General features: G+C 42.2%; 52 non-coding genes across 52 annotated transcripts; 17 read left to right on the plus strand and 35 right to left on the minus strand.

Moving 5' to 3' along the window:
• Positions 1 to 185: 185 nt before the first annotated feature.
• TRNAY-GUA (transfer RNA tyrosine (anticodon GUA)) lies at positions 186 to 271 on the minus strand. The gene is given in 2 exon segments: positions 186 to 221; positions 235 to 271. It is a non-coding gene; the product is annotated as a tRNA-Tyr (tRNA).
• A 109-nt stretch (positions 272 to 380) lies between these two features.
• On the minus strand, positions 381 to 453 carry TRNAA-AGC (transfer RNA alanine (anticodon AGC)). Its single transcript has one exon. It is a non-coding gene; the product is annotated as a tRNA-Ala (tRNA).
• A 699-nt stretch (positions 454 to 1,152) lies between these two features.
• Positions 1,153 to 1,226, plus strand: TRNAN-GUU (transfer RNA asparagine (anticodon GUU)). The gene has a single exon. It is a non-coding gene; the product is annotated as a tRNA-Asn (tRNA).
• Positions 1,227 to 1,453: 227 nt separating this feature from the next.
• TRNAY-GUA (transfer RNA tyrosine (anticodon GUA)) lies at positions 1,454 to 1,539 on the minus strand. The gene is given in 2 exon segments: positions 1,454 to 1,489; positions 1,503 to 1,539. It is a non-coding gene; the product is annotated as a tRNA-Tyr (tRNA).
• A 109-nt stretch (positions 1,540 to 1,648) lies between these two features.
• TRNAA-AGC (transfer RNA alanine (anticodon AGC)) lies at positions 1,649 to 1,721 on the minus strand. The gene has a single exon. It is a non-coding gene; the product is annotated as a tRNA-Ala (tRNA).
• A 699-nt stretch (positions 1,722 to 2,420) lies between these two features.
• TRNAN-GUU (transfer RNA asparagine (anticodon GUU)) lies at positions 2,421 to 2,494 on the plus strand. The gene has a single exon. It is a non-coding gene; the product is annotated as a tRNA-Asn (tRNA).
• A 227-nt stretch (positions 2,495 to 2,721) lies between these two features.
• On the minus strand, positions 2,722 to 2,807 carry TRNAY-GUA (transfer RNA tyrosine (anticodon GUA)). Its single transcript is given in 2 exon segments — positions 2,722 to 2,757; positions 2,771 to 2,807. It is a non-coding gene; the product is annotated as a tRNA-Tyr (tRNA).
• A 109-nt stretch (positions 2,808 to 2,916) lies between these two features.
• On the minus strand, positions 2,917 to 2,989 carry TRNAA-AGC (transfer RNA alanine (anticodon AGC)). Its single transcript has one exon. It is a non-coding gene; the product is annotated as a tRNA-Ala (tRNA).
• A 753-nt stretch (positions 2,990 to 3,742) lies between these two features.
• TRNAN-GUU (transfer RNA asparagine (anticodon GUU)) lies at positions 3,743 to 3,816 on the plus strand. The gene has a single exon. It is a non-coding gene; the product is annotated as a tRNA-Asn (tRNA).
• Positions 3,817 to 4,043: 227 nt separating this feature from the next.
• On the minus strand, positions 4,044 to 4,129 carry TRNAY-GUA (transfer RNA tyrosine (anticodon GUA)). The gene is given in 2 exon segments: positions 4,044 to 4,079; positions 4,093 to 4,129. It is a non-coding gene; the product is annotated as a tRNA-Tyr (tRNA).
• Positions 4,130 to 4,238: 109 nt separating this feature from the next.
• On the minus strand, positions 4,239 to 4,311 carry TRNAA-AGC (transfer RNA alanine (anticodon AGC)). The gene has a single exon. It is a non-coding gene; the product is annotated as a tRNA-Ala (tRNA).
• Positions 4,312 to 5,064: 753 nt separating this feature from the next.
• TRNAN-GUU (transfer RNA asparagine (anticodon GUU)) lies at positions 5,065 to 5,138 on the plus strand. Its single transcript has one exon. It is a non-coding gene; the product is annotated as a tRNA-Asn (tRNA).
• Positions 5,139 to 5,365: 227 nt separating this feature from the next.
• TRNAY-GUA (transfer RNA tyrosine (anticodon GUA)) lies at positions 5,366 to 5,451 on the minus strand. The gene is given in 2 exon segments: positions 5,366 to 5,401; positions 5,415 to 5,451. It is a non-coding gene; the product is annotated as a tRNA-Tyr (tRNA).
• A 109-nt stretch (positions 5,452 to 5,560) lies between these two features.
• On the minus strand, positions 5,561 to 5,633 carry TRNAA-AGC (transfer RNA alanine (anticodon AGC)). The gene has a single exon. It is a non-coding gene; the product is annotated as a tRNA-Ala (tRNA).
• A 745-nt stretch (positions 5,634 to 6,378) lies between these two features.
• On the plus strand, positions 6,379 to 6,452 carry TRNAN-GUU (transfer RNA asparagine (anticodon GUU)). The gene has a single exon. It is a non-coding gene; the product is annotated as a tRNA-Asn (tRNA).
• A 227-nt stretch (positions 6,453 to 6,679) lies between these two features.
• On the minus strand, positions 6,680 to 6,765 carry TRNAY-GUA (transfer RNA tyrosine (anticodon GUA)). The gene is given in 2 exon segments: positions 6,680 to 6,715; positions 6,729 to 6,765. It is a non-coding gene; the product is annotated as a tRNA-Tyr (tRNA).
• Positions 6,766 to 6,874: 109 nt separating this feature from the next.
• On the minus strand, positions 6,875 to 6,947 carry TRNAA-AGC (transfer RNA alanine (anticodon AGC)). Its single transcript has one exon. It is a non-coding gene; the product is annotated as a tRNA-Ala (tRNA).
• A 745-nt stretch (positions 6,948 to 7,692) lies between these two features.
• Positions 7,693 to 7,766, plus strand: TRNAN-GUU (transfer RNA asparagine (anticodon GUU)). Its single transcript has one exon. It is a non-coding gene; the product is annotated as a tRNA-Asn (tRNA).
• Positions 7,767 to 7,993: 227 nt separating this feature from the next.
• On the minus strand, positions 7,994 to 8,079 carry TRNAY-GUA (transfer RNA tyrosine (anticodon GUA)). The gene is given in 2 exon segments: positions 7,994 to 8,029; positions 8,043 to 8,079. It is a non-coding gene; the product is annotated as a tRNA-Tyr (tRNA).
• Positions 8,080 to 8,188: 109 nt separating this feature from the next.
• Positions 8,189 to 8,261, minus strand: TRNAA-AGC (transfer RNA alanine (anticodon AGC)). Its single transcript has one exon. It is a non-coding gene; the product is annotated as a tRNA-Ala (tRNA).
• A 745-nt stretch (positions 8,262 to 9,006) lies between these two features.
• TRNAN-GUU (transfer RNA asparagine (anticodon GUU)) lies at positions 9,007 to 9,080 on the plus strand. Its single transcript has one exon. It is a non-coding gene; the product is annotated as a tRNA-Asn (tRNA).
• A 227-nt stretch (positions 9,081 to 9,307) lies between these two features.
• TRNAY-GUA (transfer RNA tyrosine (anticodon GUA)) lies at positions 9,308 to 9,393 on the minus strand. The gene is given in 2 exon segments: positions 9,308 to 9,343; positions 9,357 to 9,393. It is a non-coding gene; the product is annotated as a tRNA-Tyr (tRNA).
• Positions 9,394 to 9,502: 109 nt separating this feature from the next.
• Positions 9,503 to 9,575, minus strand: TRNAA-AGC (transfer RNA alanine (anticodon AGC)). The gene has a single exon. It is a non-coding gene; the product is annotated as a tRNA-Ala (tRNA).
• A 745-nt stretch (positions 9,576 to 10,320) lies between these two features.
• On the plus strand, positions 10,321 to 10,394 carry TRNAN-GUU (transfer RNA asparagine (anticodon GUU)). The gene has a single exon. It is a non-coding gene; the product is annotated as a tRNA-Asn (tRNA).
• A 227-nt stretch (positions 10,395 to 10,621) lies between these two features.
• TRNAY-GUA (transfer RNA tyrosine (anticodon GUA)) lies at positions 10,622 to 10,707 on the minus strand. The gene is given in 2 exon segments: positions 10,622 to 10,657; positions 10,671 to 10,707. It is a non-coding gene; the product is annotated as a tRNA-Tyr (tRNA).
• A 109-nt stretch (positions 10,708 to 10,816) lies between these two features.
• On the minus strand, positions 10,817 to 10,889 carry TRNAA-AGC (transfer RNA alanine (anticodon AGC)). The gene has a single exon. It is a non-coding gene; the product is annotated as a tRNA-Ala (tRNA).
• Positions 10,890 to 11,551: 662 nt separating this feature from the next.
• Positions 11,552 to 11,625, plus strand: TRNAN-GUU (transfer RNA asparagine (anticodon GUU)). Its single transcript has one exon. It is a non-coding gene; the product is annotated as a tRNA-Asn (tRNA).
• A 227-nt stretch (positions 11,626 to 11,852) lies between these two features.
• On the minus strand, positions 11,853 to 11,938 carry TRNAY-GUA (transfer RNA tyrosine (anticodon GUA)). The gene is given in 2 exon segments: positions 11,853 to 11,888; positions 11,902 to 11,938. It is a non-coding gene; the product is annotated as a tRNA-Tyr (tRNA).
• Positions 11,939 to 12,047: 109 nt separating this feature from the next.
• Positions 12,048 to 12,120, minus strand: TRNAA-AGC (transfer RNA alanine (anticodon AGC)). The gene has a single exon. It is a non-coding gene; the product is annotated as a tRNA-Ala (tRNA).
• A 746-nt stretch (positions 12,121 to 12,866) lies between these two features.
• TRNAN-GUU (transfer RNA asparagine (anticodon GUU)) lies at positions 12,867 to 12,940 on the plus strand. The gene has a single exon. It is a non-coding gene; the product is annotated as a tRNA-Asn (tRNA).
• Positions 12,941 to 13,167: 227 nt separating this feature from the next.
• Positions 13,168 to 13,253, minus strand: TRNAY-GUA (transfer RNA tyrosine (anticodon GUA)). The gene is given in 2 exon segments: positions 13,168 to 13,203; positions 13,217 to 13,253. It is a non-coding gene; the product is annotated as a tRNA-Tyr (tRNA).
• Positions 13,254 to 13,362: 109 nt separating this feature from the next.
• On the minus strand, positions 13,363 to 13,435 carry TRNAA-AGC (transfer RNA alanine (anticodon AGC)). Its single transcript has one exon. It is a non-coding gene; the product is annotated as a tRNA-Ala (tRNA).
• A 746-nt stretch (positions 13,436 to 14,181) lies between these two features.
• On the plus strand, positions 14,182 to 14,255 carry TRNAN-GUU (transfer RNA asparagine (anticodon GUU)). Its single transcript has one exon. It is a non-coding gene; the product is annotated as a tRNA-Asn (tRNA).
• Positions 14,256 to 14,482: 227 nt separating this feature from the next.
• On the minus strand, positions 14,483 to 14,568 carry TRNAY-GUA (transfer RNA tyrosine (anticodon GUA)). The gene is given in 2 exon segments: positions 14,483 to 14,518; positions 14,532 to 14,568. It is a non-coding gene; the product is annotated as a tRNA-Tyr (tRNA).
• Positions 14,569 to 14,677: 109 nt separating this feature from the next.
• TRNAA-AGC (transfer RNA alanine (anticodon AGC)) lies at positions 14,678 to 14,750 on the minus strand. The gene has a single exon. It is a non-coding gene; the product is annotated as a tRNA-Ala (tRNA).
• Positions 14,751 to 15,498: 748 nt separating this feature from the next.
• Positions 15,499 to 15,572, plus strand: TRNAN-GUU (transfer RNA asparagine (anticodon GUU)). The gene has a single exon. It is a non-coding gene; the product is annotated as a tRNA-Asn (tRNA).
• Positions 15,573 to 15,799: 227 nt separating this feature from the next.
• TRNAY-GUA (transfer RNA tyrosine (anticodon GUA)) lies at positions 15,800 to 15,885 on the minus strand. The gene is given in 2 exon segments: positions 15,800 to 15,835; positions 15,849 to 15,885. It is a non-coding gene; the product is annotated as a tRNA-Tyr (tRNA).
• Positions 15,886 to 15,994: 109 nt separating this feature from the next.
• Positions 15,995 to 16,067, minus strand: TRNAA-AGC (transfer RNA alanine (anticodon AGC)). Its single transcript has one exon. It is a non-coding gene; the product is annotated as a tRNA-Ala (tRNA).
• A 753-nt stretch (positions 16,068 to 16,820) lies between these two features.
• TRNAN-GUU (transfer RNA asparagine (anticodon GUU)) lies at positions 16,821 to 16,894 on the plus strand. The gene has a single exon. It is a non-coding gene; the product is annotated as a tRNA-Asn (tRNA).
• A 227-nt stretch (positions 16,895 to 17,121) lies between these two features.
• On the minus strand, positions 17,122 to 17,207 carry TRNAY-GUA (transfer RNA tyrosine (anticodon GUA)). Its single transcript is given in 2 exon segments — positions 17,122 to 17,157; positions 17,171 to 17,207. It is a non-coding gene; the product is annotated as a tRNA-Tyr (tRNA).
• Positions 17,208 to 17,316: 109 nt separating this feature from the next.
• TRNAA-AGC (transfer RNA alanine (anticodon AGC)) lies at positions 17,317 to 17,389 on the minus strand. The gene has a single exon. It is a non-coding gene; the product is annotated as a tRNA-Ala (tRNA).
• Positions 17,390 to 18,142: 753 nt separating this feature from the next.
• TRNAN-GUU (transfer RNA asparagine (anticodon GUU)) lies at positions 18,143 to 18,216 on the plus strand. The gene has a single exon. It is a non-coding gene; the product is annotated as a tRNA-Asn (tRNA).
• Positions 18,217 to 18,443: 227 nt separating this feature from the next.
• TRNAY-GUA (transfer RNA tyrosine (anticodon GUA)) lies at positions 18,444 to 18,529 on the minus strand. Its single transcript is given in 2 exon segments — positions 18,444 to 18,479; positions 18,493 to 18,529. It is a non-coding gene; the product is annotated as a tRNA-Tyr (tRNA).
• A 109-nt stretch (positions 18,530 to 18,638) lies between these two features.
• On the minus strand, positions 18,639 to 18,711 carry TRNAA-AGC (transfer RNA alanine (anticodon AGC)). Its single transcript has one exon. It is a non-coding gene; the product is annotated as a tRNA-Ala (tRNA).
• A 753-nt stretch (positions 18,712 to 19,464) lies between these two features.
• Positions 19,465 to 19,538, plus strand: TRNAN-GUU (transfer RNA asparagine (anticodon GUU)). Its single transcript has one exon. It is a non-coding gene; the product is annotated as a tRNA-Asn (tRNA).
• Positions 19,539 to 19,765: 227 nt separating this feature from the next.
• TRNAY-GUA (transfer RNA tyrosine (anticodon GUA)) lies at positions 19,766 to 19,851 on the minus strand. The gene is given in 2 exon segments: positions 19,766 to 19,801; positions 19,815 to 19,851. It is a non-coding gene; the product is annotated as a tRNA-Tyr (tRNA).
• Positions 19,852 to 20,786: 935 nt separating this feature from the next.
• TRNAN-GUU (transfer RNA asparagine (anticodon GUU)) lies at positions 20,787 to 20,860 on the plus strand. The gene has a single exon. It is a non-coding gene; the product is annotated as a tRNA-Asn (tRNA).
• A 227-nt stretch (positions 20,861 to 21,087) lies between these two features.
• Positions 21,088 to 21,173, minus strand: TRNAY-GUA (transfer RNA tyrosine (anticodon GUA)). The gene is given in 2 exon segments: positions 21,088 to 21,123; positions 21,137 to 21,173. It is a non-coding gene; the product is annotated as a tRNA-Tyr (tRNA).
• Positions 21,174 to 21,282: 109 nt separating this feature from the next.
• Positions 21,283 to 21,355, minus strand: TRNAA-AGC (transfer RNA alanine (anticodon AGC)). Its single transcript has one exon. It is a non-coding gene; the product is annotated as a tRNA-Ala (tRNA).
• A 753-nt stretch (positions 21,356 to 22,108) lies between these two features.
• TRNAN-GUU (transfer RNA asparagine (anticodon GUU)) lies at positions 22,109 to 22,182 on the plus strand. Its single transcript has one exon. It is a non-coding gene; the product is annotated as a tRNA-Asn (tRNA).
• A 227-nt stretch (positions 22,183 to 22,409) lies between these two features.
• Positions 22,410 to 22,495, minus strand: TRNAY-GUA (transfer RNA tyrosine (anticodon GUA)). Its single transcript is given in 2 exon segments — positions 22,410 to 22,445; positions 22,459 to 22,495. It is a non-coding gene; the product is annotated as a tRNA-Tyr (tRNA).
• A 109-nt stretch (positions 22,496 to 22,604) lies between these two features.
• TRNAA-AGC (transfer RNA alanine (anticodon AGC)) lies at positions 22,605 to 22,677 on the minus strand. The gene has a single exon. It is a non-coding gene; the product is annotated as a tRNA-Ala (tRNA).
• Positions 22,678 to 23,078: the final 401 nt, after the last annotated feature.

Raw genomic sequence — 23,078 nt, forward strand, 5'->3', positions numbered from 1 at the left:
TTCCTCTTTGGCCCACAGCAGGTCCCGCAAGTAAAGGCTATGTTGCTGCCACCTACGTTTTGAAAACCCAAGGTGCAACGGAGGAAAGTTTCCTGGACTAGATTTTTTTTATAGTCGTACAGAAGGAGCATAGCAGTGGTGTGTTTGCCAGTAGGTACAAAACATAAGATAGGACGAAGAAAATGTCCTTCGAGCCGGAATTGAACCAGCGACCTAAGGATTGCTAATTTACAACTACAGTCCTCCGCTCTACCAGCTGAGCTATCGAAGGCTTGTTTGGCCTATGGAGGAAAGCCTCCTAGGTCTAGCTGTGGGAGCCATGAGCAGTTTGCAAAAGAATCATCGCTCTACCAACTGAAAAAAACAATAAATGATAAATTTGGAGAATGCGGGCATCGATCCCGCTACCTCTCGCATGCTAAGCGAGCGCTCTACCACTTGAGCTAATCCCCCATGCCTGATGACCTTGTTTTTAGTTTCTTGCCACAACACATAACAATTTTCATATGCTGTGACACGTGCCATTGCATCCTCTTTCGTTTTTTTTTTTTTTTTTTTTTTTTTTTTTAAGTGCGGATTACTTTTTGCCAAAGTTGAAGACCATAAGTGGAATTCATAAGGTGAATGTTGGCTTACAAATATGGGCAAGCAACTTTCTAGCAAACCTTTTCTACGTATATGGAAAACCAAATTGAAGGGAGTGAAATAAACCTAAATAGTTTGTAGAAGGAAGTTGTAATGTAGCACAATCCCATGCAGAAGCTTTAGACTTTTTTAGTTTGGTTTAATTTTTGAGCTCATTTTTATTTTTTGAGCTCATTTTTATTCTTTTAGCCGAAACGCGCTTGCTTTGACTGAAGCATTTTGGCAAAATGTAAAGGTGAATTCTATAAAAAAAAGCAATAACTTAGCAGAGGATGGTTTCGATCCATCGACCTCTGGGTTATGGGCCCAGCACGCTTCCGCTGCGCCACTCTGCTGCTGGTTACAGGTGATAAGAGGAGAACCTAATTACTGTCTGACTTCAGGTCCATGCGATGGAATTCATCAGTAAGAGCTTATTTGTGGGCTATTAGAGTATTCCTAGGGTTCTGCAATTGTTTCTTTGTTTCTATAGCTTTCTTTTATCATGTTATTCAAGTAGAGGCTTGTGTCTCTGTGGCGCAATCGGTTAGCGCGTTCGGCTGTTAACCGAAAGGTTGGTGGTTCAAGCCCACCCAGGGACGTTGGTGTCTTTTGCTTGGGTATCATGCTACGGTTGAAGAACGTTCCTCTTTGGCCCACAGCAGGTCCCGCAAGTAAAGGCTATGTTGCTGCCACCTACGTTTTGAAAACCCAAGGTGCAACGGAGGAAAGTTTCCTGGACTAGATTTTTTTTATAGTCGTACAGAAGGAGCATAGCAGTGGTGTGTTTGCCAGTAGGTACAAAACATAAGATAGGACGAAGAAAATTTCCTTCGAGCCGGAATTGAACCAGCGACCTAAGGATTGCTAATTTACAACTACAGTCCTCCGCTCTACCAGCTGAGCTATCGAAGGCTTGTTTGGCCTATGGAGGAAAGCCTCCTAGGTCTAGCTGTGGGAGCCATGAGCAGTTTGCAAAAGAATCATCGCTCTACCAACTGAAAAAAACAATAAATGATAAATTTGGAGAATGCGGGCATCGATCCCGCTACCTCTCGCATGCTAAGCGAGCGCTCTACCACTTGAGCTAATCCCCCATGCCTGATGACCTTGTTTTTAGTTTCTTGCCACAACACATAACAATTTTCATATGCTGTGACACGTGCCATTGCATCCTCTTTCGTTTTTTTTTTTTTTTTTTTTTTTTTTTTTAAGTGCGGATTACTTTTTGCCAAAGTTGAAGACCATAAGTGGAATTCATAAGGTGAATGTTGGCTTACAAATATGGGCAAGCAACTTTCTAGCAAACCTTTTCTACGTATATGGAAAACCAAATTGAAGGGAGTGAAATAAACCTAAATAGTTTGTAGAAGGAAGTTGTAATGTAGCACAATCCCATGCAGAAGCTTTAGACTTTTTTAGTTTGGTTTAATTTTTGAGCTCATTTTTATTTTTTGAGCTCATTTTTATTCTTTTAGCCGAAACGCGCTTGCTTTGACTGAAGCATTTTGGCAAAATGTAAAGGTGAATTCTATAAAAAAAAGCAATAACTTAGCAGAGGATGGTTTCGATCCATCGACCTCTGGGTTATGGGCCCAGCACGCTTCCGCTGCGCCACTCTGCTGCTGGTTACAGGTGATAAGAGGAGAACCTAATTATTGTCTGACTTCAGGTCCATGCGATGGAATTCATCAGTAAGAGCTTATTTGTGGGCTATTAGAGTATTCCTAGGGTTCTGCAATTGTTTCTTTGTTTCTATAGCTTTCTTTTATCATGTTATTCAAGTAGAGGCTTGTGTCTCTGTGGCGCAATCGGTTAGCGCGTTCGGCTGTTAACCGAAAGGTTGGTGGTTCAAGCCCACCCAGGGACGTTGGTGTCTTTTGCTTGGGTATCATGCTACGGTTGAAGAACGTTCCTCTTTGGCCCACAGCAGGTCCCGCAAGTAAAGGCTATGTTGCTGCCACCTACGTTTTGAAAACCCAAGGTGCAACGGAGGAAAGTTTCCTGGACTAGATTTTTTTTATAGTCGTACAGAAGGAGCATAGCAGTGGTGTGTTTGCCAGTAGGTACAAAACATAAGATAGGACGAAGAAAATGTCCTTCGAGCCAGAATTGAACCAGCGACCTAAGGATTGCTAATTTACAACTACAGTCCTCCGCTCTACCAGCTGAGCTATCGAAGGCTTGTTTGGCCTATGGAGGAAAGCCTCCTAGGTCTAGCTGTGGGAGCCATGAGCAGTTTGCAAAAGAATCATCGCTCTACCAACTGAAAAAAACAATAAATGATAAATTTGGAGAATGCGGGCATCGATCCCGCTACCTCTCGCATGCTAAGCGAGCGCTCTACCACTTGAGCTAATCCCCCATGCCTGATGACCTTGTTTTTAGTTTCTTGCCACAACACATAACAATTTTCATATGCTGTGACACGTGCCATTGCATCCTCTTTCGTTTTTTTTTTTTTTTTTTTTTTTTTTTTTAAGTGCGGATTACTTTTTGCCAAAGTTGAAGACCATAAGTGGAATTCATAAGGTGAATGTTGGCTTACAAATATGGGCAAGCAACTTTCTAGCAAACCTTTTCTACGTATATGGAAAACCAAATTGAAGGGAGTGAAATAAACCTAAATAGTTTGTAGAAGGAAGTTGTAATGTAGCACAATCCCATGCAGAAGCTTTAGACTTTTTTAGTTTGGTTTAATTTTTGAGCTCATTTTTATTTTTTGAGCTCATTTTTATTCTTTTAGCCGAAACGCGCTTGCTTTGACTGAAGCATTTTGGCAAAATGTAAAGGTGAATTCTATAAAAAAAAGCAATAACTTAGCAGAGGATGGTTTCGATCCATCGACCTCTGGGTTATGGGCCCAGCACGCTTCCGCTGCGCCACTCTGCTGCTGGTTACAGGTGATAAGAGGAGAACCTAATTACTGTCTGACTTCAGGTCCATGCGATGGAATTCATCAGTAAGAGCTTATTTGTGGGCTATTAGAGTATTCCTAGGGTTCTGCAATTGTTTCTTTGTTTCTATAGCTTTCTTTTATCATGTTATTCTTGCAAATCATCTGCGTAAATTGTGTTTGACCTGGCTGAGGCTGTCAGAAAATCAAGTAGAGGCTTGTGTCTCTGTGGCGCAATCGGTTAGCGCGTTCGGCTGTTAACCGAAAGGTTGGTGGTTCAAGCCCACCCAGGGACGTTGGTGTCTTTTGCTTGGGTATCATGCTACGGTTGAAGAACGTTCCTCTTTGGCCCACAGCAGGTCCCGCAAGTAAAGGCTATGTTGCTGCCACCTACGTTTTGAAAACCCAAGGTGCAACGGAGGAAAGTTTCCTGGACTAGATTTTTTTTATAGTCGTACAGAAGGAGCATAGCAGTGGTGTGTTTGCCAGTAGGTACAAAACATAAGATAGGACGAAGAAAATGTCCTTCGAGCCGGAATTGAACCAGCAACCTAAGGATTGCTAATTTACAACTACAGTCCTCCGCTCTACCAGCTGAGCTATCGAAGGCTTGTTTGGCCTATGGAGGAAAGCCTCCTAGGTCTAGCTGTGGGAGCCATGAGCAGTTTGCAAAAGAATCATCGCTCTACCAACTGAAAAAAACAATAAATGATAAATTTGGAGAATGCGGGCATCGATCCCGCTACCTCTCGCATGCTAAGCGAGCGCTCTACCACTTGAGCTAATCCCCCATGCCTGATGACCTTGTTTTTAGTTTCTTGCCACAACACATAACAATTTTCATATGCTGTGACACGTGCCATTGCATCCTCTTTCGTTTTTTTTTTTTTTTTTTTTTTTTTTTTTAAGTGCGGATTACTTTTTGCCAAAGTTGAAGACCATAAGTGGAATTCATAAGGTGAATGTTGGCTTACAAATATGGGCAAGCAACTTTCTAGCAAACCTTTTCTACGTATATGGAAAACCAAATTGAAGGGAGTGAAATAAACCTAAATAGTTTGTAGAAGGAAGTTGTAATGTAGCACAATCCCATGCAGAAGCTTTAGACTTTTTTAGTTTGGTTTAATTTTTGAGCTCATTTTTATTTTTTGAGCTCATTTTTATTCTTTTAGCCGAAACGCGCTTGCTTTGACTGAAGCATTTTGGCAAAATGTAAAGGTGAATTCTATAAAAAAAAGCAATAACTTAGCAGAGGATGGTTTCGATCCATCGACCTCTGGGTTATGGGCCCAGCACGCTTCCGCTGCGCCACTCTGCTGCTGGTTACAGGTGATAAGAGGAGAACCTAATTACTGTCTGACTTCAGGTCCATGCGATGGAATTCATCAGTAAGAGCTTATTTGTGGGCTATTAGAGTATTCCTAGGGTTCTGCAATTGTTTCTTTGTTTCTATAGCTTTCTTTTATCATGTTATTCTTGCAAATCATCTGCGTAAATTGTGTTTGACCTGGCTGAGGCTGTCAGAAAATCAAGTAGAGGCTTGTGTCTCTGTGGCGCAATCGGTTAGCGCGTTCGGCTGTTAACCGAAAGGTTGGTGGTTCAAGCCCACCCAGGGACGTTGGTGTCTTTTGCTTGGGTATCATGCTACGGTTGAAGAACGTTCCTCTTTGGCCCACAGCAGGTCCCGCAAGTAAAGGCTATGTTGCTGCCACCTACGTTTTGAAAACCCAAGGTGCAACGGAGGAAAGTTTCCTGGACTAGATTTTTTTTATAGTCGTACAGAAGGAGCATAGCAGTGGTGTGTTTGCCAGTAGGTACAAAACATAAGATAGGACGAAGAAAATGTCCTTCGAGCCGGAATTGAACCAGCGACCTAAGGATTGCTAATTTACAACTACAGTCCTCCGCTCTACCAGCTGAGCTATCGAAGGCTTGTTTGGCCTATGGAGGAAAGCCTCCTAGGTCTAGCTGTGGGAGCCATGAGCAGTTTGCAAAAGAATCATCGCTCTACCAACTGAAAAAAACAATAAATGATAAATTTGGAGAATGCGGGCATCGATCCCGCTACCTCTCGCATGCTAAGCGAGCGCTCTACCACTTGAGCTAATCCCCCATGCCTGATGACCTTGTTTTTAGTTTCTTGCCACAACACATAACAATTTTCATATGCTGTGACACGTGCCATTGCATCCTCTTTCGTTTTTTTTTTTTTTTTTTTTTAAGTGCGGATTACTTTTTGCCAAAGTTGAAGACCATAAGTGGAATTCATAAGGTGAATGTTGGCTTACAAATATGGGCAAGCAACTTTCTAGCAAACCTTTTCTACGTATATGGAAAACCAAATTGAAGGGAGTGAAATAAACCTAAATAGTTTGTAGAAGGAAGTTGTAATGTAGCACAATCCCATGCAGAAGCTTTAGACTTTTTTAGTTTGGTTTAATTTTTGAGCTCATTTTTATTTTTTGAGCTCATTTTTATTCTTTTAGCCGAAACGCGCTTGCTTTGACTGAAGCATTTTGGCAAAATGTAAAGGTGAATTCTATAAAAAAAAGCAATAACTTAGCAGAGGATGGTTTCGATCCATCGACCTCTGGGTTATGGGCCCAGCACGCTTCCGCTGCGCCACTCTGCTGCTGGTTACAGGTGATAAGAGGAGAACCTAATTACTGTCTGACTTCAGGTCCATGCGATGGAATTCATCAGTAAGAGCTTATTTGTGGGCTATTAGAGTATTCCTAGGGTTCTGCAATTGTTTCTTTGTTTCTATAGCTTTCTTTTATCATGTTATTCTTGCAAATCATCTGCGTAAATTGTGTTTGACCTGGCTGAGGCTGTCAGAAAATCAAGTAGAGGCTTGTGTCTCTGTGGCGCAATCGGTTAGCGCGTTCGGCTGTTAACCGAAAGGTTGGTGGTTCAAGCTCACCCAGGGACGTTGGTGTCTTTTGCTTGGGTATCATGCTACGGTTGAAGAACGTTCCTCTTTGGCCCACAGCAGGTCCCGCAAGTAAAGGCTATGTTGCTGCCACCTACGTTTTGAAAACCCAAGGTGCAACGGAGGAAAGTTTCCTGGACTAGATTTTTTTTATAGTCGTACAGAAGGAGCATAGCAGTGGTGTGTTTGCCAGTAGGTACAAAACATAAGATAGGACGAAGAAAATGTCCTTCGAGCCGGAATTGAACCAGCGACCTAAGGATTGCTAATTTACAACTACAGTCCTCCGCTCTACCAGCTGAGCTATCGAAGGCTTGTTTGGCCTATGGAGGAAAGCCTCCTAGGTCTAGCTGTGGGAGCCATGAGCAGTTTGCAAAAGAATCATCGCTCTACCAACTGAAAAAAACAATAAATGATAAATTTGGAGAATGCGGGCATCGATCCCGCTACCTCTCGCATGCTAAGCGAGCGCTCTACCACTTGAGCTAATCCCCCATGCCTGATGACCTTGTTTTTAGTTTCTTGCCACAACACATAACAATTTTCATATGCTGTGACACGTGCCATTGCATCCTCTTTCGTTTTTTTTTTTTTTTTTTTTTAAGTGCGGATTACTTTTTGCCAAAGTTGAAGACCATAAGTGGAATTCATAAGGTGAATGTTGGCTTACAAATATGGGCAAGCAACTTTCTAGCAAACCTTTTCTACGTATATGGAAAACCAAATTGAAGGGAGTGAAATAAACCTAAATAGTTTGTAGAAGGAAGTTGTAATGTAGCACAATCCCATGCAGAAGCTTTAGACTTTTTTAGTTTGGTTTAATTTTTGAGCTCATTTTTATTTTTTGAGCTCATTTTTATTCTTTTAGCCGAAACGCGCTTGCTTTGACTGAAGCATTTTGGCAAAATGTAAAGGTGAATTCTATAAAAAAAAGCAATAACTTAGCAGAGGATGGTTTCGATCCATCGACCTCTGGGTTATGGGCCCAGCACGCTTCCGCTGCGCCACTCTGCTGCTGGTTACAGGTGATAAGAGGAGAACCTAATTACTGTCTGACTTCAGGTCCATGCGATGGAATTCATCAGTAAGAGCTTATTTGTGGGCTATTAGAGTATTCCTAGGGTTCTGCAATTGTTTCTTTGTTTCTATAGCTTTCTTTTATCATGTTATTCTTGCAAATCATCTGCGTAAATTGTGTTTGACCTGGCTGAGGCTGTCAGAAAATCAAGTAGAGGCTTGTGTCTCTGTGGCGCAATCGGTTAGCGCGTTCGGCTGTTAACCGAAAGGTTGGTGGTTCAAGCTCACCCAGGGACGTTGGTGTCTTTTGCTTGGGTATCATGCTACGGTTGAAGAACGTTCCTCTTTGGCCCACAGCAGGTCCCGCAAGTAAAGGCTATGTTGCTGCCACCTACGTTTTGAAAACCCAAGGTGCAACGGAGGAAAGTTTCCTGGACTAGATTTTTTTTATAGTCGTACAGAAGGAGCATAGCAGTGGTGTGTTTGCCAGTAGGTACAAAACATAAGATAGGACGAAGAAAATGTCCTTCGAGCCGGAATTGAACCAGCGACCTAAGGATTGCTAATTTACAACTACAGTCCTCCGCTCTACCAGCTGAGCTATCGAAGGCTTGTTTGGCCTATGGAGGAAAGCCTCCTAGGTCTAGCTGTGGGAGCCATGAGCAGTTTGCAAAAGAATCATCGCTCTACCAACTGAAAAAAACAATAAATGATAAATTTGGAGAATGCGGGCATCGATCCCGCTACCTCTCGCATGCTAAGCGAGCGCTCTACCACTTGAGCTAATCCCCCATGCCTGATGACCTTGTTTTTAGTTTCTTGCCACAACACATAACAATTTTCATATGCTGTGACACGTGCCATTGCATCCTCTTTCGTTTTTTTTTTTTTTTTTTTTTAAGTGCGGATTACTTTTTGCCAAAGTTGAAGACCATAAGTGGAATTCATAAGGTGAATGTTGGCTTACAAATATGGGCAAGCAACTTTCTAGCAAACCTTTTCTACGTATATGGAAAACCAAATTGAAGGGAGTGAAATAAACCTAAATAGTTTGTAGAAGGAAGTTGTAATGTAGCACAATCCCATGCAGAAGCTTTAGACTTTTTTAGTTTGGTTTAATTTTTGAGCTCATTTTTATTTTTTGAGCTCATTTTTATTCTTTTAGCCGAAACGCGCTTGCTTTGACTGAAGCATTTTGGCAAAATGTAAAGGTGAATTCTATAAAAAAAAGCAATAACTTAGCAGAGGATGGTTTCGATCCATCGACCTCTGGGTTATGGGCCCAGCACGCTTCCGCTGCGCCACTCTGCTGCTGGTTACAGGTGATAAGAGGAGAACCTAATTACTGTCTGACTTCAGGTCCATGCGATGGAATTCATCAGTAAGAGCTTATTTGTGGGCTATTAGAGTATTCCTAGGGTTCTGCAATTGTTTCTTTGTTTCTATAGCTTTCTTTTATCATGTTATTCTTGCAAATCATCTGCGTAAATTGTGTTTGACCTGGCTGAGGCTGTCAGAAAATCAAGTAGAGGCTTGTGTCTCTGTGGCGCAATCGGTTAGCGCGTTCGGCTGTTAACCGAAAGGTTGGTGGTTCAAGCCCACCCAGGGACGTTGGTGTCTTTTGCTTGGGTATCATGCTACGGTTGAAGAACGTTCCTCTTTGGCCCACAGCAGGTCCCGCAAGTAAAGGCTATGTTGCTGCCACCTACGTTTTGAAAACCCAAGGTGCAACGGAGGAAAGTTTCCTGGACTAGATTTTTTTTATAGTCGTACAGAAGGAGCATAGCAGTGGTGTGTTTGCCAGTAGGTACAAAACATAAGATAGGACGAAGAAAATGTCCTTCGAGCCGGAATTGAACCAGCGACCTAAGGATTGCTAATTTACAACTACAGTCCTCCGCTCTACCAGCTGAGCTATCGAAGGCTTGTTTGGCCTATGGAGGAAAGCCTCCTAGGTCTAGCTGTGGGAGCCATGAGCAGTTTGCAAAAGAATCATCGCTCTACCAACTGAAAAAAACAATAAATGATAAATTTGGAGAATGCGGGCATCGATCCCGCTACCTCTCGCATGCTAAGCGAGCGCTCTACCACTTGAGCTAATCCCCCATGCCTGATGACCTTGTTTTTAGTTTCTTGCCACAACACATAACAATTTTCATATGCTGTGACACGTGCCATTGCATCCTCTTTCGTTTTTTTTTTTTTTTTTTTTTAAGTGCGGATTACTTTTTGCCAAAGTTGAAGACCATAAGTGGAATTCATAAGGTGAATGTTGGCTTACAAATATGGGCAAGCAACTTTCTAGCAAACCTTTTCTACGTATATGGAAAACCAAATTGAAGGGAGTGAAATAAACCTAAATAGTTTGTAGAAGGAAGTTGTAATGTAGCACAATCCCATGCAGAAGCTTTAGACTTTTTTAGTTTGGTTTAATTTTTGAGCTCATTTTTATTTTTTGAGCTCATTTTTATTCTTTTAGCCGAAACGCGCTTGCTTTGACTGAAGCATTTTGGCAAAATGTAAAGGTGAATTCTATAAAAAAAAGCAATAACTTAGCAGAGGATGGTTTCGATCCATCGACCTCTGGGTTATGGGCCCAGCACGCTTCCGCTGCGCCACTCTGCTGCTGGTTACAGGTGATAAGAGGAGAACCTAATTACTGTCTGACTTCAGGTCCATGCGATGGAATTCATCAGTAAGAGCTTATTTGTGGGCTATTAGAGTATTCCTAGGGTTCTGCAATTGTTTCTTTGTTTCTATAGCTTTCTTTTATCATGTTATTCTTGCAAATCATCTGCGTAAATTGTGTTTGACCTGGCTGAGGCTGTCAGAAAATCAAGTAGAGGCTTGTGTCTCTGTGGCGCAATCGGTTAGCGCGTTCGGCTGTTAACCGAAAGGTTGGTGGTTCAAGCCCACCCAGGGACGTTGGTGTCTTTTGCTTGGGTATCATGCTACGGTTGAAGAACGTTCCTCTTTGGCCCACAGCAGGTCCCGCAAGTAAAGGCTATGTTGCTGCCACCTACGTTTTGAAAACCCAAGGTGCAACGGAGGAAAGTTTCCTGGACTAGATTTTTTTTATAGTCGTACAGAAGGAGCATAGCAGTGGTGTGTTTGCCAGTAGGTACAAAACATAAGATAGGACGAAGAAAATGTCCTTCGAGCCGGAATTGAACCAGCGACCTAAGGATTGCTAATTTACAACTACAGTCCTCCGCTCTACCAGCTGAGCTATCGAAGGCTTGTTTGGCCTATGGAGGAAAGCCTCCTAGGTCTAGCTGTGGGAGCCATGAGCAGTTTGCAAAAGAATCATCGCTCTACCAACTGAAAAAAACAATAAATGATAAATTTGGAGAATGCGGGCATCGATCCCGCTACCTCTCGCATGCTAAGCGAGCGCTCTACCACTTGAGCTAATCCCCCATGCCTGATGACCTTGTTTTTAGTTTCTTGCCACAACACATAACAATTTTCATATGCTGTGACACGTGCCATTGCATCCTCTTTCGTTTTTTTTTTTTTTTTTTTTTAAGTGCGGATTACTTTTTGCCAAAGTTGAAGACCATAAGTGGAATTCATAAGGTGAATGTTGGCTTACAAATATGGGCAAGCAACTTTCTAGCAAACCTTTTCTACGTATATGGAAAACCAAATTGAAGGGAGTGAAATAAACCTAAATAGTTTGTAGAAGGAAGTTGTAATGTAGCACAATCCCATGCAGAAGCTTTAGACTTTTTTAGTTTGGTTTAATTTTTGAGCTCATTTTTATTTTTTGAGCTCATTTTTATTCTTTTAGCCGAAACGCGCTTGCTTTGACTGAAGCATTTTGACCAGCACGCTTCCGCTGCGCCACTCTGCTGCTGGTTACAGGTGATAAGAGGAGAACCTAATTACTGTCTGACTTCAGGTCCATGCGATGGAATTCATCAGTAAGAGCTTATTTGTGGGCTATTAGAGTATTCCTAGGGTTCTGCAATTGTTTCTTTGTTTCTATAGCTTTCTTTTATCATGTTATTCTTGCAAATCATCTGCGTAAATTGTGTTTGACCTGGCTGAGGCTGTCAGAAAATCAAGTAGAGGCTTGTGTCTCTGTGGCGCAATCGGTTAGCGCGTTCGGCTGTTAACCGAAAGGTTGGTGGTTCAAGCCCACCCAGGGACGTTGGTGTCTTTTGCTTGGGTATCATGCTACGGTTGAAGAACGTTCCTCTTTGGCCCACAGCAGGTCCCGCAAGTAAAGGCTATGTTGCTGCCACCTACGTTTTGAAAACCCAAGGTGCAACGGAGGAAAGTTTCCTGGACTAGATTTTTTTTATAGTCGTACAGAAGGAGCATAGCAGTGGTGTGTTTGCCAGTAGGTACAAAACATAAGATAGGACGAAGAAAATGTCCTTCGAGCCGGAATTGAACCAGCGACCTAAGGATTGCTAATTTACAACTACAGTCCTCCGCTCTACCAGCTGAGCTATCGAAGGCTTGTTTGGCCTATGGAGGAAAGCCTCCTAGGTCTAGCTGTGGGAGCCATGAGCAGTTTGCAAAAGAATCATCGCTCTACCAACTGAAAAAAACAATAAATGATAAATTTGGAGAATGCGGGCATCGATCCCGCTACCTCTCGCATGCTAAGCGAGCGCTCTACCACTTGAGCTAATCCCCCATGCCTGATGACCTCGTTTTTAGTTTCTTGCCACAACACATAACAATTTTCATATGCTGTGACACGTGCCATTGCATCCTCTTTCGTTTTTTTTTTTTTTTTTTTTTTAAGTGCGGATTACTTTTTGCCAAAGTTGAAGACCATAAGTGGAATTCATAAGGTGAATGTTGGCTTACAAATATGGGCAAGCAACTTTCTAGCAAACCTTTTCTACGTATATGGAAAACCAAATTGAAGGGAGTGAAATAAACCTAAATAGTTTGTAGAAGGAAGTTGTAATGTAGCACAATCCCATGCAGAAGCTTTAGACTTTTTTAGTTTGGTTTAATTTTTGAGCTCATTTTTATTTTTTGAGCTCATTTTTATTCTTTTAGCCGAAACGCGCTTGCTTTGACTGAAGCATTTTGGCAAAATGTAAAGGTGAATTCTATAAAAAAAAGCAATAACTTAGCAGAGGATGGTTTCGATCCATCGACCTCTGGGTTATGGGCCCAGCACGCTTCCGCTGCGCCACTCTGCTGCTGGTTGCAGGTGATAAGAGGAGAACCTAATTACTGTCTGACTTCAGGTCCATGCGATGGAATTCATCAGTAAGAGCTTATTTGTGGGCTATTAGAGTATTCCTAGGGTTCTGCAATTGTTTCTTTGTTTCTATAGCTTTCTTTTATCATGTTATTCTTGCAAATCATCTGCGTAAATTGTGTTTGACCTGGCTGAGGCTGTCAGAAAATCAAGTAGAGGCTTGTGTCTCTGTGGCGCAATCGGTTAGCGCGTTCGGCTGTTAACCGAAAGGTTGGTGGTTCAAGCCCACCCAGGGACGTTGGTGTCTTTTGCTTGGGTATCATGCTACGGTTGAAGAACGTTCCTCTTTGGCCCACAGCAGGTCCCGCAAGTAAAGGCTATGTTGCTGCCACCTACGTTTTGAAAACCCAAGGTGCAACGGAGGAAAGTTTCCTGGACTAGATTTTTTTTATAGTCGTACAGAAGGAGCATAGCAGTGGTGTGTTTGCCAGTAGGTACAAAACATAAGATAGGACGAAGAAAATGTCCTTCGAGCCAGAATTGAACCAGCGACCTAAGGATTGCTAATTTACAACTACAGTCCTCCGCTCTACCAGCTGAGCTATCGAAGGCTTGTTTGGCCTATGGAGGAAAGCCTCCTAGGTCTAGCTGTGGGAGCCATGAGCAGTTTGCAAAAGAATCATCGCTCTACCAACTGAAAAAAACAATAAATGATAAATTTGGAGAATGCGGGCATCGATCCCGCTACCTCTCGCATGCTAAGCGAGCGCTCTACCACTTGAGCTAATCCCCCATGCCTGATGACCTCGTTTTTAGTTTCTTGCCACAACACATAACAATTTTCATATGCTGTGACACGTGCCATTGCATCCTCTTTCGTTTTTTTTTTTTTTTTTTTTTTAAGTGCGGATTACTTTTTGCCAAAGTTGAAGACCATAAGTGGAATTCATAAGGTGAATGTTGGCTTACAAATATGGGCAAGCAACTTTCTAGCAAACCTTTTCTACGTATATGGAAAACCAAATTGAAGGGAGTGAAATAAACCTAAATAGTTTGTAGAAGGAAGTTGTAATGTAGCACAATCCCATGCAGAAGCTTTAGACTTTTTTAGTTTGGTTTAATTTTTGAGCTCATTTTTATTTTTTGAGCTCATTTTTATTCTTTTAGCCGAAACGCGCTTGCTTTGACTGAAGCATTTTGGCAAAATGTAAAGGTGAATTCTATAAAAAAAAGCAATAACTTAGCAGAGGATGGTTTCGATCCATCGACCTCTGGGTTATGGGCCCAGCACGCTTCCGCTGCGCCACTCTGCTGCTGGTTGCAGGTGATAAGAGGAGAACCTAATTACTGTCTGACTTCAGGTCCATGCGATGGAATTCATCAGTAAGAGCTTATTTGTGGGCTATTAGAGTATTCCTAGGGTTCTGCAATTGTTTCTTTGTTTCTATAGCTTTCTTTTATCATGTTATTCTTGCAAATCATCTGCGTAAATTGTGTTTGACCTGGCTGAGGCTGTCAGAAAATCAAGTAGAGGCTTGTGTCTCTGTGGCGCAATCGGTTAGCGCGTTCGGCTGTTAACCGAAAGGTTGGTGGTTCAAGCCCACCCAGGGACGTTGGTGTCTTTTGCTTGGGTATCATGCTACGGTTGAAGAACGTTCCTCTTTGGCCCACAGCAGGTCCCGCAAGTAAAGGCTATGTTGCTGCCACCTACGTTTTGAAAACCCAAGGTGCAACGGAGGAAAGTTTCCTGGACTAGATTTTTTTTATAGTCGTACAGAAGGAGCATAGCAGTGGTGTGTTTGCCAGTAGGTACAAAACATAAGATAGGACGAAGAAAATGTCCTTCGAGCCAGAATTGAACCAGTGACCTAAGGATTGCTAATTTACAACTACAGTCCTCCGCTCTACCAGCTGAGCTATCGAAGGCTTGTTTGGCCTATGGAGGAAAGCCTCCTAGGTCTAGCTGTGGGAGCCATGAGCAGTTTGCAAAAGAATCATCGCTCTACCAACTGAAAAAAACAATAAATGATAAATTTGGAGAATGCGGGCATCGATCCCGCTACCTCTCGCATGCTAAGCGAGCGCTCTACCACTTGAGCTAATCCCCCATGCCTGATGACCTCGTTTTTAGTTTCTTGCCACAACACATAACAATTTTCATATGCTGTGACACGTGCCATTGCATCCTCTTTCGTTTTTTTTTTTTTTTTTTTTTTTTAAGTGCGGATTACTTTTTGCCAAAGTTGAAGACCATAAGTGGAATTCATAAGGTGAATGTTGGCTTACAAATATGGGCAAGCAACTTTCTAGCAAACCTTTTCTACGTATATGGAAAACCAAATTGAAGGGAGTGAAATAAACCTAAATAGTTTGTAGAAGGAAGTTGTAATGTAGCACAATCCCATGCAGAAGCTTTAGACTTTTTTAGTTTGGTTTAATTTTTGAGCTCATTTTTATTTTTTGAGCTCATTTTTATTCTTTTAGCCGAAACGCGCTTGCTTTGACTGAAGCATTTTGGCAAAATGTAAAGGTGAATTCTATAAAAAAAAGCAATAACTTAGCAGAGGATGGTTTCGATCCATCGACCTCTGGGTTATGGGCCCAGCACGCTTCCGCTGCGCCACTCTGCTGCTGGTTACAGGTGATAAGAGGAGAACCTAATTACTGTCTGACTTCAGGTCCATGCGATGGAATTCATCAGTAAGAGCTTATTTGTGGGCTATTAGAGTATTCCTAGGGTTCTGCAATTGTTTCTTTGTTTCTATAGCTTTCTTTTATCATGTTATTCTTGCAAATCATCTGCGTAAATTGTGTTTGACCTGGCTGAGGCTGTCAGAAAATCAAGTAGAGGCTTGTGTCTCTGTGGCGCAATCGGTTAGCGCGTTCGGCTGTTAACCGAAAGGTTGGTGGTTCAAGCCCACCCAGGGACGTTGGTGTCTTTTGCTTGGGTATCATGCTACGGTTGAAGAACGTTCCTCTTTGGCCCACAGCAGGTCCCGCAAGTAAAGGCTATGTTGCTGCCACCTACGTTTTGAAAACCCAAGGTGCAACGGAGGAAAGTTTCCTGGACTAGATTTTTTTTATAGTCGTACAGAAGGAGCATAGCAGTGGTGTGTTTGCCAGTAGGTACAAAACATAAGATAGGACGAAGAAAATGTCCTTCGAGCCGGAATTGAACCAGCGACCTAAGGATTGCTAATTTACAACTACAGTCCTCCGCTCTACCAGCTGAGCTATCGAAGGCTTGTTTGGCCTATGGAGGAAAGCCTCCTAGGTCTAGCTGTGGGAGCCATGAGCAGTTTGCAAAAGAATCATCGCTCTACCAACTGAAAAAAACAATAAATGATAAATTTGGAGAATGCGGGCATCGATCCCGCTACCTCTCGCATGCTAAGCGAGCGCTCTACCACTTGAGCTAATCCCCCATGCCTGATGACCTCGTTTTTAGTTTCTTGCCACAACACATAACAATTTTCATATGCTGTGACACGTGCCATTGCATCCTCTTTCGTTTTTTTTTTTTTTTTTTTGTTTTTTTTTAAGTGCGGATTACTTTTTGCCAAAGTTGAAGACCATAAGTGGAATTCATAAGGTGAATGTTGGCTTACAAATATGGGCAAGCAACTTTCTAGCAAACCTTTTCTACGTATATGGAAAACCAAATTGAAGGGAGTGAAATAAACCTAAATAGTTTGTAGAAGGAAGTTGTAATGTAGCACAATCCCATGCAGAAGCTTTAGACTTTTTTAGTTTGGTTTAATTTTTGAGCTCATTTTTATTTTTTGAGCTCATTTTTATTCTTTTAGCCGAAACGCGCTTGCTTTGACTGAAGCATTTTGGCAAAATGTAAAGGTGAATTCTATAAAAAAAAGCAATAACTTAGCAGAGGATGGTTTCGATCCATCGACCTCTGGGTTATGGGCCCAGCACGCTTCCGCTGCGCCACTCTGCTGCTGGTTACAGGTGATAAGAGGAGAACCTAATTACTGTCTGACTTCAGGTCTATGCGATGGAATTCATCAGTAAGAGCTTATTTGTGGGCTATTAGAGTATTCCTAGGGTTCTGCAATTGTTTCTTTGTTTCTATAGCTTTCTTTTATCATGTTATTCTTGCAAATCATCTGCGTAAATTGTGTTTGACCTGGCTGAGGCTGTCAGAAAATCAAGTAGAGGCTTGTGTCTCTGTGGCGCAATCGGTTAGCGCGTTCGGCTGTTAACCGAAAGGTTGGTGGTTCAAGCCCACCCAGGGACGTTGGTGTCTTTTGCTTGGGTATCATGCTACGGTTGAAGAACGTTCCTCTTTGGCCCACAGCAGGTCCCGCAAGTAAAGGCTATGTTGCTGCCACCTACGTTTTGAAAACCCAAGGTGCAACGGAGGAAAGTTTCCTGGACTAGATTTTTTTTATAGTCGTACAGAAGGAGCATAGCACTGGTGTGTTTGCCAGTAGGTACAAAACATAAGATAGGACGAAGAAAATGTCCTTCGAGCCGGAATTGAACCAGCAACCTAAGGATTGCTAATTTACAACTACAGTCCTCCGCTCTACCAGCTGAGCTATCGAAGGCTTGTTTGGCCTATGGAGGAAAGCCTCCTAGGTCTAGCTGTGGGAGCCATGAGCAGTTTGCAAAAGAATCATCGCTCTACCAACTGAAAAAAACAATAAATGATAAATTTGGAGAATGCGGGCATCGATCCCGCTACCTCTCGCATGCTAAGCGAGCGCTCTACCACTTGAGCTAATCCCCCATGCCTGATGACCTCGTTTTTAGTTTCTTGCCACAACACATAACAATTTTCATATGCTGTGACACGTGCCATTGCATCCTCTTTCGTTTTTTTTTTTTTTTTTTTGTTTTTTTTTAAGTGCGGATTACTTTTTGCCAAAGTTGAAGACCATAAGTGGAATTCATAAGGTGAATGTTGGCTTACAAATATGGGCAAGCAACTTTCTAGCAAACCTTTTCTACGTATATGGAAAACCAAATTGAAGGGAGTGAAATAAACCTAAATAGTTTGTAGAAGGAAGTTGTAATGTAGCACAATCCCATGCAGAAGCTTTAGACTTTTTTAGTTTGGTTTAATTTTTGAGCTCATTTTTATTTTTTGAGCTCATTTTTATTCTTTTAGCCGAAACGCGCTTGCTTTGACTGAAGCATTTTGGCAAAATGTAAAGGTGAATTCTATAAAAAAAAGCAATAACTTAGCAGAGGATGGTTTCGATCCATCGACCTCTGGGTTATGGGCCCAGCACGCTTCCGCTGCGCCACTCTGCTGCTGGTTACAGGTGATAAGAGGAGAACCTAATTACTGTCTGACTTCAGGTCTATGCGATGGAATTCATCAGTAAGAGCTTATTTGTGGGCTATTAGAGTATTCCTAGGGTTCTGCAATTGTTTCTTTGTTTCTATAGCTTTCTTTTATCATGTTATTCTTGCAAATCATCTGCGTAAATTGTGTTTGACCTGGCTGAGGCTGTCAGAAAATCAAGTAGAGGCTTGTGTCTCTGTGGCGCAATCGGTTAGCGCGTTCGGCTGTTAACCGAAAGGTTGGTGGTTCAAGCCCACCCAGGGACGTTGGTGTCTTTTGCTTGGGTATCATGCTACGGTTGAAGAACGTTCCTCTTTGGCCCACAGCAGGTCCCGCAAGTAAAGGCTATGTTGCTGCCACCTACGTTTTGAAAACCCAAGGTGCAACGGAGGAAAGTTTCCTGGACTAGATTTTTTTTATAGTCGTACAGAAGGAGCATAGCACTGGTGTGTTTGCCAGTAGGTACAAAACATAAGATAGGACGAAGAAAATGTCCTTCGAGCCGGAATTGAACCAGCGACCTAAGGATTGCTAATTTACAACTACAGTCCTCCGCTCTACCAGCTGAGCTATCGAAGGCTTGTTTGGCCTATGGAGGAAGGCCTCCTAGGTCTAGCTGTGGGAGCCATGAGCAGTTTGCAAAAGAATCATCGCTCTACCAACTGAAAAAAACAATAAATGATAAATTTGGAGAATGCGGGCATCGATCCCGCTACCTCTCGCATGCTAAGCGAGCGCTCTACCACTTGAGCTAATCCCCCATGCCTGATGACCTCGTTTTTAGTTTCTTGCCACAACACATAACAATTTTCATATGCTGTGACACGTGCCATTGCATCCTCTTTCGTTTTTTTTTTTTTTTTTTTGTTTTTTTTTAAGTGCGGATTACTTTTTGCCAAAGTTGAAGACCATAAGTGGAATTCATAAGGTGAATGTTGGCTTACAAATATGGGCAAGCAACTTTCTAGCAAACCTTTTCTACGTATATGGAAAACCAAATTGAAGGGAGTGAAATAAACCTAAATAGTTTGTAGAAGGAAGTTGTAATGTAGCACAATCCCATGCAGAAGCTTTAGACTTTTTTAGTTTGGTTTAATTTTTGAGCTCATTTTTATTTTTTGAGCTCATTTTTATTCTTTTAGCCGAAACGCGCTTGCTTTGACTGAAGCATTTTGGCAAAATGTAAAGGTGAATTCTATAAAAAAAAGCAATAACTTAGCAGAGGATGGTTTCGATCCATCGACCTCTGGGTTATGGGCCCAGCACGCTTCCGCTGCGCCACTCTGCTGCTGGTTACAGGTGATAAGAGGAGAACCTAATTACTGTCTGACTTCAGGTCCATGCGATGGAATTCATCAGTAAGAGCTTATTTGTGGGCTATTAGAGTATTCCTAGGGTTCTGCAATTGTTTCTTTGTTTCTATAGCTTTCTTTTATCATGTTATTCTTGCAAATCATCTGCGTAAATTGTGTTTGACCTGGCTGAGGCTGTCAGAAAATCAAGTAGAGGCTTGTGTCTCTGTGGCGCAATCGGTTAGCGCGTTCGGCTGTTAACCGAAAGGTTGGTGGTTCAAGCCCACCCAGGGACGTTGGTGTCTTTTGCTTGGGTATCATGCTACGGTTGAAGAACGTTCCTCTTTGGCCCACAGCAGGTCCCGCAAGTAAAGGCTATGTTGCTGCCACCTACGTTTTGAAAACCCAAGGTGCAACGGAGGAAAGTTTCCTGGACTAGATTTTTTTTATAGTCGTACAGAAGGAGCATAGCAGTGGTGTGTTTGCCAGTAGGTACAAAACATAAGATAGGACGAAGAAAATGTCCTTCGAGCCGGAATTGAACCAGCGACCTAAGGATTGCTAATTTACAACTACAGTCCTCCGCTCTACCAGCTGAGCTATCGAAGGCTTGTTTGGCCTATGGAGGAAGGCCTCCTAGGTCTAGCTGTGGGAGCCATGAGCAGTTTGCAAAAGAATCATCGCTCTACCAACTGAAAAAAACAATAAATGATAAATTTGGAGAATGCGGGCATCGATCCCGCTACCTCTCGCATGCTAAGTGAGCGCTCTACCACTTGAGCTAATCCCCCATGCCTGATGACCTCGTTTTTAGTTTCTTGCCACAACACATAACAATTTTCATATGCTGTGACACGTGCCATTGCATCCTCTTTCGTTTTTTTTTTTTTTTTTTTGTTTTTTTTTAAGTGCGGATTACTTTTTGCCAAAGTTGAAGACCATAAGTGGAATTCATAAGGTGAATGTTGGCTTACAAATATGGGCAAGCAACTTTCTAGCAAACCTTTTCTACGTATATGGAAAACCAAATTGAAGGGAGTGAAATAAACCTAAATAGTTTGTAGAAGGAAGTTGTAATGTAGCACAATCCCATGCAGAAGCTTTAGACTTTTTTAGTTTGGTTTAATTTTTGAGCTCATTTTTATTTTTTGAGCTCATTTTTATTCTTTTAGCCGAAACGCGCTTGCTTTGACTGAAGCATTTTGGCAAAATGTAAAGGTGAATTCTATAAAAAAAAGCAATAACTTAGCAGAGGATGGTTTCGATCCATCGACCTCTGGGTTATGGGCCCAGCACGCTTCCGCTGCGCCACTCTGCTGCTGGTTACAGGTGATAAGAGGAGAACCTAATTACTGTCTGACTTCAGGTCCATGCGATGGAATTCATCAGTAAGAGCTTATTTGTGGGCTATTAGAGTATTCCTAGGGTTCTGCAATTGTTTCTTTGTTTCTATAGCTTTCTTTTATCATGTTATTCTTGCAAATCATCTGCGTAAATTGTGTTTGACCTGGCTGAGGCTGTCAGAAAATCAAGTAGAGGCTTGTGTCTCTGTGGCGCAATCGGTTAGCGCGTTCGGCTGTTAACCGAAAGGTTGGTGGTTCAAGCCCACCCAGGGACGTTGGTGTCTTTTGCTTGGGTATCATGCTACGGTTGAAGAACGTTCCTCTTTGGCCCACAGCAGGTCCCGCAAGTAAAGGCTATGTTGCTGCCACCTACGTTTTGAAAACCCAAGGTGCAACGGAGGAAAGTTTCCTGGACTAGATTTTTTTTATAGTCGTACAGAAGGAGCATAGCACTGGTGTGTTTGCCAGTAGGTACAAAACATAAGATAGGACGAAGAAAATGTCCTTCGAGCCGGAATTGAACCAGCGACCTAAAGATTGCTAATTTACAACTACAGTCCTCCGCTCTACCAGCTGAGCTATCGAAGGCTTGTTTGGCCTATGGAGGAAGGCCTCCTAGGTCTAGCTGTGGGAGCCATGAGCAGTTTGCAAAAGAATCATCGCTCTACCAACTGAAAAAAACAATAAATGATAAATTTGGAGAATGCGGGCATCGATCCCGCTACCTCTCGCATGCTAAGCGAGCGCTCTACCACTTGAGCTAATCCCCCATGCCTGATGACCTCGTTTTTAGTTTCTTGCCACAACACATAACAATTTTCATATGCTGTGACACGTGCCATTGCATCCTCTTTCGTTTTTTTTTTTTTTTTTTTGTTTTTTTTTAAGTGCGGATTACTTTTTGCCAAAGTTGAAGACCATAAGTGGAATTCATAAGGTGAATGTTGGCTTACAAATATGGGCAAGCAACTTTCTAGCAAACCTTTTCTACGTATATGGAAAACCAAATTGAAGGGAGTGAAATAAACCTAAATAGTTTGTAGAAGGAAGTTGTAATGTAGCACAATCCCATGCAGAAGCTTTAGACTTTTTTAGTTTGGTTTAATTTTTGAGCTCATTTTTATTTTTTGAGCTCATTTTTATTCTTTTAGCCGAAACGCGCTTGCTTTGACTGAAGCATTTTGGCAAAATGTAAAGGTGAATTCTATAAAAAAAAGCAATAACTTAGCAGAGGATGGTTTCGATCCATCGACCTCTGGGTTATGGGCCCAGCACGCTTCCGCTGCGCCACTCTGCTGCTGGTTACAGGTGATAAGAGGAGAACCTAATTACTGTCTGACTTCAGGTCCATGCGATGGAATTCATCAGTAAGAGCTTATTTGTGGGCTATTAGAGTATTCCTAGGGTTCTGCAATTGTTTCTTTGTTTCTATAGCTTTCTTTTATCATGTTATTCTTGCAAATCATCTGCGTAAATTGTGTTTGACCTGGCTGAGGCTGTCAGAAAATCAAGTAGAGGCTTGTGTCTCTGTGGCGCAATTGGTTAGCGCGTTCGGCTGTTAACCGAAAGGTTGGTGGTTCAAGCCCACCCAGGGACGTTGGTGTCTTTTGCTTGGGTATCATGCTACGGTTGAAGAACGTTCCTCTTTGGCCCACAGCAGGTCCCGCAAGTAAAGGCTATGTTGCTGCCACCTACGTTTTGAAAACCCAAGGTGCAACGGAGGAAAGTTTCCTGGACTAGATTTTTTTTATAGTCGTACAGAAGGAGCATAGCACTGGTGTGTTTGCCAGTAGGTACAAAACATAAGATAGGACGAAGAAAATGTCCTTCGAGCCGGAATTGAACCAGCGACCTAAGGATTGCTAATTTACAACTACAGTCCTCCGCTCTACCAGCTGAGCTATCGAAGGCTTGTTTGGCCTATGGAGGAAGGCCTCCTAGGTCTAGCTGTGGGAGCCATGAGCAGTTTGCAAAAGAATCATCGCTCTACCAACTGAAAAAAACAATAAATGATAAATTTGGAGAATGCGGGCATCGATCCCGCTACCTCTCGCATGCTAAGCGAGCGCTCTACCACTTGAGCTAATCCCCCATGCCTGATGACCTCGTTTTTAGTTTCTTGCCACAACACATAACAATTTTCATATGCTGTGACACGTGCCATTGCATCCTCTTTCGTTTTTTTTTTTTGTTTTTTTTTAAGTGCGGATTACTTTTTGCCAAAGTTGAAGACCATAAGTGGAATTCATAAGGTGAATGTTGGCTTACAAATATGGGCAAGCAACTTTCTAGCAAACCTTTTCTACGTATATGGAAAACCAAATTGAAGGGAGTGAAATAAACCTAAATAGTTTGTAGAAGGAAGTTGTAATGTAGCACAATCCCATGCAGAAGCTTTAGACTTTTTTAGTTTGGTTTAATTTTTGAGCTCATTTTTATTTTTTGAGCTCATTTTTATTCTTTTAGCCGAAACGCGCTTGCTTTGACTGAAGC

The sequence above is a fragment of the Phyllobates terribilis genome, unplaced genomic scaffold (genome assembly GCF_046119375.1).
Source record: "Phyllobates terribilis strain yellow unplaced genomic scaffold, ASM4611937v1 Scaffold_3__8_contigs__length_932513732, whole genome shotgun sequence".
NCBI lineage: Eukaryota > Metazoa > Chordata > Amphibia > Anura > Dendrobatidae > Phyllobates > Phyllobates terribilis.